This window comes from Somniosus microcephalus, unplaced genomic scaffold (genome assembly GCF_052327205.1).
Source record: "Somniosus microcephalus isolate GS21.2 unplaced genomic scaffold, FLI_Smic_1.0 unresolved_chr1, whole genome shotgun sequence".
NCBI classification, from domain to species: domain Eukaryota; kingdom Metazoa; phylum Chordata; class Chondrichthyes; order Squaliformes; family Somniosidae; genus Somniosus; species Somniosus microcephalus.
Genome location: NW_028225179.1, coordinates 80,810,831 through 80,822,313, shown reverse-complemented (window position 1 = coordinate 80,822,313; position 11,483 = coordinate 80,810,831).

Genomic DNA, 11,483 nt, shown 5'->3' with positions numbered 1-11,483 from the left:
ACCCCATCCAACTCCCCACCCTCACACACACTGTACCCCATCCAACTCCCCACCCTTTCACACACACTGTACCCCATCCAACGCCCCACCCTTTCACACACACTGTACCCCATCCAACTCCCCACCCTCACACACACTGGACCCCATCCAACTCCCCACCCTCTCACACACACTGTACCCCATCCAACTACCCACCCTTTCACACACAATGTACCCCATCCAACTACCCACCCTTTCACACACACTGTACCCCATCCCACTCCCCACCCTTTCACACACACTGTACCCCATCCAACTCCCCACCCTTTCACAGACACTGTACCCCATCCAACTCCCCACCCTTTCACACACTGTACCCCATCCAACTCCCCACCCTTTCACACACACTGTACCCCATCCAACTCCCCACCCTTTCACACACACTGTACCCATCCAACTCCCCACACTTTCACACACACTGTACCCCATCCAACTCCCCACCCTTTCACACACACTGTACCCCATCCAACTCCACACCCTTTCACACACACTGTACCCCATCCAACTCCCCACCCTTTCACACAAACTTCACCCCATCCAACTCCCCACCCTTTCACACACACTGTAACCCATCCAACTCGCGACCCTTTCACACACACTGTACCCCATCCAACTCCCCACCCTTTCACACACACTGTACCCCATCCAACTCCCCACCCTCACACACACTGTACCCCATCCAACTCCCCACCCTTTCACACACACTGTACCCCATCCAACTCCCCAGCCTTTCACACACACTGTACCCCATCCAACTCCCCACCCTTTCACACACACTGTACCCCATCCAACTCCCCACCCTTTCACACACACTGTACCCCATCCAACTCCCCACCCTATCACACACACTGTACCCCATCCAACTCCCCACCCTTTCACACACACTGTACCCCATCCAACTCCCCAGCCTTTCACACACACTGTACCCCATCCAACTCCCCAGCCTTTCACACACACTGTACCCCATCCAACTCCCCACCCTTTCACACACACTGTACCCCATCCAACTCCCCACCCTTTCACACACACTGTACCCCATCCAACTCCCCACCCTCACACACACTGTACCCCATCCAACTCCCCACCCTTTCACACACACTGTACCCCATCCAACTCCCCACCCTTTCACACAAACTGTACCCCATCCAACTCCCCACCCTTTCACACACACTTTACCCCATCCAACTCCCCACCCGTTCACACACACTGTACCCCATCCAGCTCCCCACCCTCACACACACTGTACCCCATCCAACTCCCCACCCTTTCACACACACTGTACACCATCCAACTCCCCACCCTTTCACACACACTGTACCCCATCCAACTCCCCACCCTTTCACACACACTCTACCCCATCCAACTCCCCACCCTCACACACACTGTACCCCATCCAACTCCCCACCCTCACACACACTGTACCCCATCCAACTCCCCACCCTTTCACACACACTGTACCCCATCCAACTCCCCACCCTTTCACACACACTGTACCCCATCCAACTCCCCACCCTCACACACACTGTGCCCCATCCAACTCCCCACCCTTTCACACAAACTGTACCCCATGCAACTCCCCACCCTGTCACACACACTGTACCCCATCCAACTCCCCACCCTTTCACACACACTGTACCCCATCCAACTCCCCACCCTCACACACACTGTACACCATCCAACTCCCCACCCTTTCACACACACTGTACCCCATCCAACTCCCCACCCTTTCACACACACTGTACCCCATCCAACTCCCCACCCTTTCACACACACTGTACACCATCCAACTCCCCACCCTTTCACACACACTGCATCCCATCCAACTCCCCACCCTTTCACACACACTGTCCCCCATCCAACTCATCACCCTTTCACACACGCTGTACTGCATCCAACTCCACACCAATTCACACACACTGTACCCCATCCAACTCCCCACCCTTTCACACAATGTACCCCATCCAACTCCCCACCCTTTCGCACACACTGTACCCCATTCAACTCCCCACCCTATCACACACACTGTACCCCATCCAACTCCCCACCCTTTCACACACACTGTACCCCATCCAACTCCCCACCCTTTCACACAAACTGTACCCCATCCAACTCCCCACCCTTTCACACACACTTTACCCCATCCAACTCCCCACCCGTTCACACACACTGTACCCCATCCAGCTCCCCACCCTTTCACACACTCTGTACCCCATCCAACACCCCACCCTCACACACACTGTACCCCATCCAACTCCCCACCCTTTCACACACACTGTACACCATCCAACTCCCCACCCTTTCACACACACTGTACCCCATCCAACTCCCCACCCTTTCACACACACTGTACCCCATCCAACTCCCCACCCTCACACACACTGTACCCCATCCAACTCCCCACCCTCACACACACTGTACCCCATCCATCTCCCCACCCTTTCACACACACTGTACCCCATCCAACTCCCCACCCTTTCACACACACTGTACCCCATCCAACTCCCCACCCTCACACACACTGTACCCCATCCAACTCCCCACCCTTTCACACAAACTGTACCCCATGCAACTCCCCACCCTGTCACACACACTGTACCCCATCCAACTCCCCAACCTTTCACACACACTGTACCCCATCCAACTCCCCACCCTCACACACACTGTACACCATCCAACTCCCCACCCTTTCACACACACTGTACCCCATCCAACTCCCCACCCTTTCACACACACTGTACCCCATCCAACTCCCCACCCTTTCACACACACTGTACCCCATCCAACTCCCCACCCTTTCACACACACTGCATCCCATCCAACTCCCCACCCTTTCACACACACTGTACCCCATCCAACTCATCACCCTTTCACACACGCTGTACTGCATCCAACTCCCCACCAATTCACACACACTGTACCCCATCCAACTCCCCACCCTTTCACACAATGTACCCCATCCAACTCACCACCCTTTCAAACACTGTACCCCATCCAACTCCCCACCCTTTCACACAATGTACCCCATCCAACTCCCCACCCTTTCACACACACTGTACCCCATCCAACTCCCCACCCTTTCACACACACTGTACCCCATCCAACTCCCCACCCTTTCACACACACTGTACCCCATCCAACACCCCACCCTTACACACACTTTACCCCACCCAACTCCCCACCCTTTCACACACACTGTACCCCATCCAACACCCACCCTCACACACACTGTACCCCATCCAACTCCCCACCCTTTCACACACACTGTACCCCATCCAACTCCCCACCCTTTCACACACACTGTACCCCATCCAACACCCACCCTCACACACACTGTACCCCATCCAACTCCCCACCCTTTCACACACACTGTACCCCATCCAACTCCACACCCTTTCACACACACTGTACCCCATCCAACACCCACCCTCACACACACTTTACCCCATCCAACTCCCCACTCTTTCACACACACTGTACCCCATCCAACTCCCCACCCTCACACACACTGTACCCCATCCAACTCCCCACCCTTTCACACACACTGTACCCCATCCAACTCCCCACCCTTTCACACACACTGTACCCCATCCAACACCCACCCTCACACACACTGTACCCCATCCAACTCCCCACCCTTTCACACACACTGTACCCCATCCAACTCCCCACCCTTTCACACACTGTACCCAATCCAACTCACCACCCTTTCACACACACATTGTACCCCATCCAACTCCCCACCCAATCACACACACTGTACCCCATCCAACTCCCCACCCTTACACACACTGAACCCCATCCAACTCCCCACACTTTCACACACACTGTAACCCATCCAACTCCCCACCCTTTCACACACACTGTACCCCATCCAACACCCCACCCTTTCACACACACTGTACCCCATCCAACTCCCCATCCTTTCACACACACTGTACCCCATCCAACTCCCCACCCTCACACACACTGTACCCCATCCAACTCCCCACCCTTTCACACACACTGTACCCCATCCAACTCCCCACCATTTCACACACACTGTACCCCATCCAACTCCCCACCCTTTCACACACACTGTACCCCATCCAACTCCACACCCTCACACACACTGTACCCCATCCAATCCCCCACCCTTTCACACAAACTGTACCCCATCCAGCCCCCCACCCTTTCACACACACTGTACCCCATCCAACACCCCACCCTTTCACACACACTGTACCCCATCCAACTCCCCATCCTTTCACACACACTGTACCCCATCCAACTGCCCACCCTCACACACACTGTACCCCATCCAACTCCCCACCCTTTCACACACACTGTACCCCATCCAACTCCCCACCCTTTCACACACACTGTACCCCATCCAAATCCCGACCCTCACACACACTGTACCCCATCCAACTCCCCACCCTTTCACACACACTGTACCCTATCCAACTCCCCACCCTTTCACACACACTGTACCCCATCCAACTCCGCACCCTTTCACACACTGTACCCCATCCAACTCCCCACCCTCACACACACTGTACCCCATCCAACTCCCCACCCTTTCTCACACACTGTACCCCTTCCAACTCCCCTCCCTTTCACACACACTGAAACCCATCCAACTCCCCACCCTTCCACACACACTGTACCCCATCCAACTCCGCACCCTTTCACACACTGTACCCCATCCAACTCCCCACCCTCACGCACACTGTACCCCATCCAACTCCCCACCCTTTCTCACACACTGTACCCCTTCCAACTCCCCTCCCTTTCACACACACTGAAACCCATCCAACTCCCCACCCTTTCACACACACTGTACCCCATCCAACTCCGCACCCTTTCACACACTGTACCCCATCCAACTCCCCACCCTCACACACACTGTACCCCATCCAACTCCCCACCCTTTCTCACACACTGTACCCCTTCCAACTCCCCACCCTTTCACATGCACTGTACCCCATCCAACTCCCCACCCTTTCACACACACTGTACCCCATCCAACTCCCCACCCTTTCACACACACTGTACCCCATCCAACTCCCCTCCCTTTCACACACACTGTACCCCATCCAACTCCCCACCTTTTCACACACGCTGAACGCCATCCAACTCCTCACCCTTTCACACACACTGTACCCCATCCAACTCCCCACCCTTTCACACACACTGTACCCCATCCAACTACCCACCCTTTGACACGCAAACTGTACCCCATCCAACTCCCCACCCTTTCACACTGTGCCCCATCCAACTCCCCACCCTTTCACACACACACTGTATGCCATCCAGCTCCCCACCCTCACACACGCTGTACCCCATCCAACTCCCCAACCTTTCACACACTGTACCCCATCCAACTCACCACCCTTTCACACACACTGTACCACATCCCACTCCCCACCCTTTCACACACACTGTACCCCATCCAACACCCCACCCTCTCACACACTGTACCCCATCCAACTCCCCACCCTTTCACACACACTGTACCCCATCCAGCGCCCCACCCTTTCACACACACTGTACCCCATCCAACTCCGCACCCTTTCACACACACTGTACCCCATCCAACTCCCCACCCTTTCACACACTGTACCCCATCCAACTCCCCACCCTTTCACACACACTGTACCCCATCCAACTCCCCACCCTTTCACACACACTGTACCCCATCCAACTCCCCACCCTCACACACACTGTACCCCATCCAACTCCTCACCCTTTCACACAAACTGTTCCCCATCCAACACCCCACCCTTTCACACACACTGTACCCCATCCAACTCCCCACCCTTTCACACACACTGTACCCCATCCAACTCCCCACCCTTTCACACACACTGTACCCCATCCAACTCCCCACCCTCACACACACTGTACCCCATCCAACTCCTCACCCTTTCACACAAACTGTTCCCCATCCAACTCCCCACCCTCACACACACTGTACCCCATCCAACTCCTCACCCTTTCACACAAACTGTTCCCCATCCAACTCCCCACCCTCACACACACTGTACGCCATCCAACTCCCCACCCTCACACACACTGTACCCCAACCAACTCCCCACCCTTTCACACACACTGTACCCCATCCAACTCCCCACCCTTTCACACACTGTACCCCATCCAACTCCCCACCCTTTCACACACACTGTACAACATCCAAATCCCCACCCTTTCACTCACACTGTACCCCATCCAACTCCCCACCCTCACACACACTGTACCACATCCAACTCCCCACCCTTTCACACACACTGTACCCCATCCAACTCCCCACCCTCACACACACTGTACCCCATCCAACTCCCCACCCTTTCACACACACTGTACCCCATCCAACTCCCCACCCTTTCACACACACTGTACCCCATCCAACTCCCCACGCTTTCACACACACTGTACCCCATCCAACACCCCATATTTTCACACACACTGCACCCCATCCAACTCCGCACCCTTTCACACACACTGTACCCCATCCAACTCCCCATCCTTTCACACACGCTGTACCCCATCCAACTCCCCACCCTTTCGCACACACTGTACCCCAACCAACTCCCCACCCTTTCACACACACTGTACCCCATCCAACTCCCCACCCTTTCACACACACTGTACCCCATCCAACTCCCCACCCTTTCACACACACTGTACCCCATCCAACTCCCCACCCTTTCACACACACTGTACCCCATCCAACTCCCCACCCTTTCACACACACTGTACCCCATCCAACTCCCCACCCTTTCGCACACACTGTACCCCAACCAACTCCCCACCCTTTCACACACACTGTACCCCATCCAACTCCCCACCCTTTCACACACACTGTACCCCATCCAACTCCCCACCCTTTCACACACACTCTACCCCATCCAACTCCCCACCCTTTCACACACACTGTACCCCATCCAACTCCCCACCCTCACACACACTGTACCCCATCCAACTCCCCACCCTTTCACACACACTGTACCCCATCCAACTCCCCACCCTCACACACACTGTACCCCATCCAACTCCCCACCCTTTCACACACTCTGTACCCCAAACAACTCCCCACCCTTTCACACACACTGTACCCCATCCAACTCCCCACCCTTTCACACACACTGTACCCCATCCAACTCCCCACCCTTTCACACACACTGTACCCCATCCAACTCCCCACCCTTTCACACACACTGTACCCCAACCAACTCCCCACCCTCACACACACTGTACCCCATCCAACTCCCCACCCTTTTACACACACTGTACGCCGTCCAACTCCCCACCCTCTCACACACACTGTACCCCATCCAACTCCCCACCCTTTTACACACACTGTACCCCGTCCAACTCCCCACCCTCTCACACACACTGTATCCCATCCAACTCCCCACCTTTTCACAAACACTGTACCCTATCCAACTTCCCACCCTTTCACACACACTGTACCCCATCCAACTCCCCACCCTTTCACACACACTGTACCCCATTCAACTCCCCACCCTTTTACATACACTGTACCCCTTCAAACTCCCCACCCTCTCACACACACTGTACCCCATCCAACTCCCCACCCTTTCACAAACACTGTACCCCATCCAACTCCCCAACCTTTCACACACACTGTACCCCATCCAACTCCCCACCCTTTCACACACACTGTACCCCATCCAACTCCCCAACCTCACACACACTGTACCCCATCCAACTCCCCACCATTTCACACACACTGTACCCCATCCAACTCCCCACCCTTTCACACACACTGTACCCCATCCAACACTCCACCCTTTCACACACACTGTACCCCATCCAACTCCCCACCCTTTCACACACACTGTACCCCATCAAACTCGCCACCCTTTCACACACACTGTCCCCCATCCAACTCCCCACCCTCACACACACTGTACCCCATCAAACTCCCCACCCTCTCACACACACTGTACCCCATCCAACTCCCCACCCTTTCACAAACACTGTACCCCATCCAACTCCCCAACCTTTCACACTACTGTACCCCATCCAACTCCCCACCCTTTCACACACACTGTACCCCATCCAACTCCCCAACCTCACACACACTGTACCCCATCCAACACTCCACCCTTTCACACACACTGTACCCCATCCAACTCCCCACCCTTTCACACACACTGTACCCCATCCAACTCCCCACCCTCACACACACTGTACCCCATCCAACTCCCCACCCTTTCCCACACACTGTACCCCATCCAACTCCCCACCCTCACACACACTGTACCCCATCCAACTCCCCAGCCTTTCCCACACACTGTACCCCATCCAACTCCCCACCCTCACACACACTGTACCCCATCCAACTCCACACCATTTCACACACACTGTACCCCATCCAACTCCCCACCCTTTCAAACACAGTGTACCCCGTCCAACTCCCCACCCTTTGACACACACTGTACCCCGTCCAACTCCCCACCCTTTTACACACACTGTACCCCATCCAACTCCCCACCCTTTCACACACACTGTACCCCATCCAACTCCCCACCCTCACACACACTGTACCCCATCCAACTCCCCACCCTTTCACACACACTGTACCCCATCCAACTCCCCACCCTTTCACACACACTGTACCCCATCCAACTCCCCATCCTCACACACAATGTACCCCATCCAACTCCCCACCCTTTCACACACGCTGTACCGCATCCAACTCCCCACCCTTTCACACACACTGTACCCCATCCAACACCCCACCCTTTCACACACACTGTACCCCATCCAACTCCCCACCCTTTCACACACACTGTACCCCATCCAACTCCCCACCCTTTCACACACACTGCACCCCATCTAACTCCCCACCCTCACACACACTGTACCCCATCCAACTCCCCACCCTTTCACACACACTGTACCCCATCCAACTCCCCACCCTTTCTCACACACTGTACCCCATCCAACTCCCCACCCTTTCACACACACTGTACCCCATCCAACTCCCCACCCTTTCACACACACTGTACCCCATCCAACTCCCCACCCTTTCACACACACTTTACCCCATCCAACTCCCCACCCTCACACACACTGTACCCCATCCAACTCCCCACCCTTTCACACACACTGTACCCCATCCAACTCCCCACCCTTTCACACACACTGTACCCCATCCAACTCCCCACCCTTTCACACACACTGTACCCCATCCAACTCCCCACCCTTTCACACACTGTAGCCCATCCAACTCCCCACCATTTCACACACACTGTACCCCATCCAACTCCCCACCCTTTCACACACACTGTACCCCATCCAACTCCCCACTCTTTCACACACAATACAATACAATACAATACAAATCGCTTTATTGGCATGATAAGGTACATCTTATGTTGCCAAAGCATCAAAATACATTTATGGTTGAACACATAAACGCGGTTCCATTCATACAGTGTATAAACAGGTATATCCCTGAGTTTATAAATATATTTTCGCCTTGTTTATATATACTCTTGTCTTAATTTACTGGTTGTCCCTCTGTTCATGGCAAGCTGTAACATAGTGTGCCGCCAGTGTTACACAGCTTCTCTCCTCCCCCAGTAGGAATGGGAGTTTTTGGTTGTCAGTCAGATTTTTGAATTCAGGGCATATTTCTGAGAATTTTTGATAGAAATTCTCTCTGATGCCCTGATATTTTCCACAGGCTGTGAGGAAGTGCATCTCTGTCTCAACTACTCCCTGACTGCAGTGAGAGCATATCCTGTCTTCTCTTGGCAGCCTGGTCTGCCTGTGTCTGCCTTTTTCGATCGCTAGGCTATGTTCGCTAAGTCTGTACCTTGTCAAGGTTCTTCTCAGTTTGTTATCCTTTACCATGGTCAGGTAATCAGCTATGTTGTATTGTCTGTTTAGGGCCAAGTAGCAATTGAGTTTGCTTTGGGTTTTTGTTGTTTCTGCCCAATATGACAGATATTTTTCCTTTTGCTTAGCGACGATTGTGTTGGGTCGAATTCTTTGTGTTACCCTGTCACTGTCCTGGGGCTGGTTATTGTTAGTATTGTTATTAGTTACTTTATTGAGTCCCAGGACTAGTTGACTGAGGGTATTCTTCTTTATGGTCAGCTCTTGGCATTTCAGGGCGTCGTAGTGATAGCATTGGGGGTTGCTCATTTGTAGGTGATTCCAAAATTTGGTGGCTCTTTTTTGGATAGTGATTATTAATGGGTATTGGCCTAGTTCCGCCCTGCATGCGTTGTTTACTGTTTTCCTTTGAGTCCGGAGGATACTTTTACAGAATTCCGCATGTAGGATCTCAATTGGGTGTTTGTCCCATTTTGCAAAATCTTGTTGTGTTAGTGGTCCCCAGACCTCACTGCCATAGAGTGCAATTGGTTCAATTACTGATTTGAAAATTTTGAGCCAAATGCTAATTGGGATTTCTATTTGGATTGATTTTTTGATGGCATAGAAAGCCCTTCTTGCTTTCTCTTTCAGTTCATTCACAGCCAGTTTGAAGTTTCCCGTAGAACTGATTTTTAAGCCCAAGTATGTGTAGTGAGTGGTTTGTTCAATTTTGGTTGTTCCTACTGTGAAATTTATTGTGGGTCCATGTTGTTTGGATCTTTGCTGGAACACAAGGACTTTGGTTTTTTGGGGATTTATTGTCAGGGCCCAAGTCTGGCAGTACGACTCCAGCAGGTCCAGGTTCTGCTGTAGACCCTCCTTAGTTGGTGACAGCAGAACCAGGTCGTCGGCATAGAGGAGGAATTTAACCTTGGATTCATATAGGGTGAGGCCGGGTGCTGTAGATTGTTCAAGTAGTTTTGCCAATCCATTAATGTAAATATTAAAGAGTGTCGGTGAGATTGGCGAGCCCTGCGTCACCCCCCGCCCCTGTGGGAAGTATTTTGTTTGTTTGTCTCCAATTTTAACTGCACATTTATTGTTTGTATACATTGATTTAATTACATCATATGTTTTCCCTCCTACCCCGCTTTCGATAAGTTTCAGGAATAAACCGTCATGCCAGATGGAGTCGAAAGCCTTCTGGAAATCTACAAAGCATGCGTAGATTTTGCTTTTGTTATGGTGAACGTGTTTGTCAATTAGGGTCTGTAGGGTGAAGATATGATCGGATGTTCTATAGTTTGGCAGGAATCCAATTTGGCTTTTACTCAAGACATTGTGCTCTTCAAGGAAGTTTATAAGTCTTTTGTTTATGATGCTACAGAATACCTTCCCCAGGTTACTGTTTACACAGATGCCTCGATAGTTGTTTGGGTCGATTTTGTCCCCACTTTTGTATATGGGTGTTATGAGTCCTTTGTTCCAGATGTCAGGGAAATAACCGACACTCAGAACCAAGTTGAAGAGTTTTAGGATAGCCAGTTTCAGTTTGTCGTCTGCGTGTTTAATCATCTCGTTTAGTATGCCGTCTGTCCCGCAAGCTTTTC